Below are 5,857 nucleotides of genomic sequence, written 5' to 3'. Positions count from 1 at the left end.
AATTATGTATAAACCTTGCAAATATTTTTAGTTCGTATTTATACAGTCGGATAATTTTATTCATTTATGCCCTGTTGCGTATTTAAACACAATTTTATTGCTTAAGTAGATAATAAACATAATAGAATAACAAATGACACTTTATTTTAATTCAAATATTCCACATTCCGAAAGGTGTTAGATGACCGGCACATTTTTATTGTTAGAGGAAAAATATAATGCACTGTACAGGGTCAAGACAATACTAATTTGAGGTGGAGAACATATATTTTAAATGAAGTAAAACATCATGATTAAAAGTTGCACGTTAATATTTAGTTATTTATTTTTAATTACATGCTTGCAGTTTATTTTTTTGTTTAGAGTTGGTGATTATTAATACATTTAAATAACAATTTTATTATAATTAATTAAAATACTTTTCTGTTTTCCGTTATAATTCATTCCGCTTTGGTATGAATTTTATAATATTCTTACATTTTAATAACATTATTTTTTAATTTTTTTGAACTTTGCTTCATTCGCTTTTATTTCATCTGGCGATAGTTTCCAGTATTTCAGTTCTTTTAAAATTTTACGTTGAAAAACTCTCATTCTAAGCGATGTCAAAGTTATAAAAGTTTAGTGAAATATTTATTGCATTCGATTTTCACAGTTACTTTTTTTTATTGTGCTAATTCCATTTGGAGTCCAGCGAACATTTCTTTAATGTTCTGCTTGTCTCCGGCAGTTATAATTAATTGTTCCACGTTAATACCAGTCTATGCCTTGATGTTCTCTAGCCGAGTCAATCTCGCTAATAATTGCTAATAAATCATAAAAACTGAGAAATATAAAATTCGATAAATTATCCATATCCATTAAAGTGTTACTAAGTATAGTGCTTTTATACATACTTACTGTACACCTGTAGTGCCGCAAATTGACATACGAGTAATTGCATAATAAATTTTATAACTAACAATATGTAGTTAGTCATAAAATTTATGAATAACTAGATATTGTTAGTAAACAATATGCACGATTATATTAATTTATGTAAAGTGCATGGAGTTAATTTTCTTACCTTCCGCAAGTTTTTTGTACTGCGCTTACGAAGTTAATTTTCCTCTCCGAAATATAATATAATTTCTCAGTGACTGTGAAACTTTTACCTATATTTTGCTAAGAGCGTAATAAAAAGAAAATAATCAGATACGTGAGTGTAAATTCAAAACTCTCGTACAATTTTTATCCCAAAGTGGAAAACTCGGCCGAAGACTATGCTACGTGTTGGACGAAGACCTCGAAAAGAATACGTTCTCAAAATTAACTTTTCTATCAGTAAAGTTGGAATTTCCTTGCGTATCTCTAAATAATTTCCAAAGAGTAAAGGCAAATAAGTGCGAAACACTATATTTTTATGTTATTACATATTTAAATATTCGATTTATAAATAAAACACAAAACTAAAGTATGTAGGAAAATCATGTATACGAATTATATTTTCTAAATATATTTCCAATCTTGCATCGCTTAATGATTTTCACTTATTTATGGTAAAGATTTCTCTTTAAAACAACTTACATCAGTTTAATGCTTCTAATTTGTTTGGATTTTTAAAATATGATTAAAAATTGCAGCCCAAAACTGTGCGATGTTAATCGTTTAGGCAAGTTTTCTTTTCTTATAAATTGTCTACGTGGACTTTACGCATTATTAGGGCTTTATACCGAAACAGGAAAAACTATTACAGGCGATAAAATAAAGATTTTGTGATTTTTCTGATTACGAACTCCTCCTTCTGTTGATAATCAATACACCGGTATAAAGTACAATTAAGAATTATAAGACAACTAAATTTAAGTTTTCCTTCCTTCACTCGGGATTGCGGGCTTGTTCGTGTTTGTTTGAAACCATCAATTTATTTTACGAGAAAGAAGTGGCTTAATTTATGTTTGGTTGACACTAGTTACTAAACATTACTGGAAATACACTGCTGTCTTATTAATAATTTGTTTTCTGTTTTTTAATTATTAAAACATTTTTCATTTATTGTAAAAATACAAACGTGAAATACACGAGAAAATTGCGCATTCAAAATAAATACTTTTATAAACGTTTTAATGACAGATCGATATGTTTGCGTGTTATTTAACATATATTATTATTGTAAATGCAAAACAGGACAATAAACATCCTCAGATTACAAAGATGAATGTGAAAAGAAAAGAAATTCCTAATGCAAGATGACGCATTAATTCATTCATTTCTACAAAGAGATAAGCATAAAACCAAAAACTCGTCGCTCAGATTACAGAAAAGTACAAAATGCAAAATGGATAATTAAGCTTAGTATTGAATTGATTGATGAATATCCATAATTCTTGGTGACGGAGCATCAATTTATTTGGCATATTCTTGTGGTTCTTTTTCAATAAAGAGAGTTCAAACACGACATTTTCAAATTCTTTATAAGCGATCAACAACAATAAAGTTACTAATAAGAAAGCAAATGTAATTCCTCCAATGAACGGAATCTGACCTAAAGCGACCTGAATAGTGCACAAGAGTGGTTCACCAACAAATTTCTTTTTCCTTTCGACTCCGGGATAATACATCTTAACATTCATAACTTGAAAATAACAGATTGATATTATTGCAGAGAGAGATGAATGTAAGGAAATTTTTCTCATTAAAACATTGTTTTTTTCTATCATGTTTTGTCAAAAGTATTCATTGTTTAACCCAATATTTAAATCGATTTTGTTTTGTTTTTTATCGTAAATAGTGAGGCAAATTGAATAAATTAAGTACATTACTATATAAGCGATATTTAACGTAAGGGGTACATTGCTTACGTAATCGAACCCTTTACAAATTGCGTATTTATTCAATCCCGGTATTATCTGTCATAATAGTACAAAAGAATATTCCCATAAAATATATTTTATAAATTTTGTATATTTAGTTTTCAACTTAATATATTGTAGCATATTTTCATCTTTTATACAGCTACATTGTGTTAACACATCGAAGCCGAAGATGTCAGCCATCATTCTGCAAGGACCTAGGAAACAACTGAAGCAAATTTTATTTTCTAAATTAGAATACATGTGTACTGTTTTGTGGCACAAATTATTATGACAAAATTTAAATCATTAACACATGATTTGCATAAGTAATGCTTCCGGATGTTTTAAATGTATATTATACAAAAATGCAAAGTTTCTTGATTAATTACCGTTAGGCTACCTACTTTACCAAGTAGTCGATGTACTTCATACTTTATCCTTTAAATATCTCGTGTATCTGTTTCATGCTGATTTTGTTAAAGTCGACAATATAGAATCCATTTTAACATTTACGAAAAATTTATTAACACTATAACTATTACATCAATTAGCATTTTAAAAGAGATTATTAATTAAAATATCCAATTTTCACCAATGAAGATAAGCGTATAACGTAGTTACTATTTTGTAAATAGTTGCTGCTATTTAGGCTTTCATTTCAATATCAGATTTTGCAATACAAAAGTGTATAAATCAGAGATACAAACCAAGTACAAGTTAGTAAGGTGTACAATTTGTGTGTTTCTTTGTCTTTAACATTAGACGTTCTTATTTTAAACAATTGTAGTCACTACATCACTCAGTGAAAACAGAATGGCTTCCTTCGTTATCGACATTTAGTAATGACTAACGTGTATAACTTTTCCGAATACTAAGTAGAACATTTTATGTAATTAAATGCAGTAATTAATTTAATATAATTAACAATAATTTGTGAAGTGTCTTACCTGTACGCGCCTACAGCCAAATATTACTCAAACCAGAATGATTCCCTTTGTTGAGATAGAAATATAAAATTATCTTCTCTTTAACTTTTATTCTGATATACTTTACATTCTTGTAAAATTAATTGGATAATCAACATTACGAGTATGATATTAAAATTCCTGGTGAATTATTCCTCTTTAAATAGTAATTAACTAAATGAACGTATCATATTCATAAGGAGTTTACTTTAATAATTGAGATCAATGATTTATGCTTTTTGTGTACGGTATTACAACGGTATTACATTAAAAATCTAAACAAATTAAAAGCATTAAACTGATATAAGTTGCTTTAAAGAGAAATCTTTACCATAAATAAGTGAAAATCATTAAGCGATGCAACATTGGAAATATATTTAGAAAATATTTAATTCGTATACATGATTTTCCTACATACTTCAGTTTGGTGTTTTATTTATAAATCGAATATTTAAATATGTAATAACATAAAAATATAGTGTTTCGCACTTATTTGCCTTTACTTTTTGGAAATTATTTAGAGATACGTAAAAAAATTCCAGCTTTACTGATAGAAAAGTTAATTTTGAGAACGTATTCTTTTCGAGGTCTTCGTCCGACACGTAGCATAGACTTCGGACGAGTTTTCCACTTTGGGATAAAGATTGTACGAGAGTTTCGAATTTACACTCACGTATCTGATTATTTTATTTCCATTACCCTCTTAGCAAAATATAGGTAAAAGTTTCACAGTCACTGAGAAATTATATTATATTTTGGGGACGAAAATTAACTTCGTAAGCGCAGTACAAAAAGACTTGCGGAAGGTAAGAAAATTAACTCCATGCACTTTACATAAATTAATATAATCGTGCATATTGTTTACTAACAATATCTAGTTATTCATAAATTTTATGACTAACTACATATTGTTAGTCATAAAATTTATTATGCAAATACTCGTATGTCAATTTGCGGCACTACAGATGTACAGTAAGTATGTATAAAAGCACTATACTTAGTAACACTTTAATGGGTATCGATAATTTATCGAATTTTATATCTCTCAGTTTTTATGATTTATTAGCAATTATTAGCGAGATTGACTCGGCTACAGAACTACAACGCATAGACTGGTATTAACGTGGAACAATTAATTATAACTGTCGGAGACAAGCAGAACATTAAAGAAATGTTCGCTGGACTCCAAATGAAAATAGCACAATAAAAAAAAGTAACTGTGAAAATCAAATGCAATAAATATTTCACTAAACTTTTATATCTTTGACATCGCTTAGAATGAGAGTTTTTCAACGTGAAATTTGAAAAGAACTGAAATAGTGGAAATTATCGCCAGATGAAATAAAAGCGAAAACAGCGAAGTTCAAAAAAATTAAAAAATAATGTTATTAAAATGTAAGAATATTATAAAATTCATACCAAAGTGGAATAAATTATAACGGAGAACAGAAAAGTATTTTAATTAATATTAATAAAATTGTTATTTGAATGTATTAATAATTACCAACTCTAAACAAAAAAGTAAACTGCAAGCATGTAATTAAAAATAAATAACTAAATATTGACGTGCAACTTTTAATCACGATGTTTTACTTCATTTAAAATATATGCTCTCCACCTCTAATTAGTATTGTTTTGACCCTGTACAGTGCATTATATTTTTCCTCTAACAATAAAAATGTGCCGATCATTTAACACCTTTCGGAAGGTGGAATATTTGAATTAAAATAAAGTGTCATTTGTTATTCTATTATGTTTATTATCTACTTAAGCAATGAAATTGTGTTATAAATACGCAACAGGGCATAAATTAACGAAATTTTCCGACTGTATAAATACGAACTAAAAATATTTGCAAAGTTTATACATAATTGTACTCAAAAACTACATTATTAATAATTCAAAAACCATATTTTAACTTGATTTAAAGTAGAACTACAAATAACATTTCGTGAAATTTTATTTTTGTTATCTTTGAAATGAATTTACAAATCTGTAAGGAGCAGAGTAAGGTCAAAGACCAAAACTCCATACATTAATGTGCAAGATATTTATTTT

Source organism: Centruroides vittatus, unplaced genomic scaffold (genome assembly GCF_030686945.1).
Source record: "Centruroides vittatus isolate TY-2023 unplaced genomic scaffold, ASM3068694v2 scaffold_2802, whole genome shotgun sequence".
Taxonomy (NCBI): domain Eukaryota; kingdom Metazoa; phylum Arthropoda; class Arachnida; order Scorpiones; family Buthidae; genus Centruroides; species Centruroides vittatus.
The sequence above is the reverse complement of the archived record's forward strand: the minus strand, read 5'-3'. Positions refer to the sequence as shown.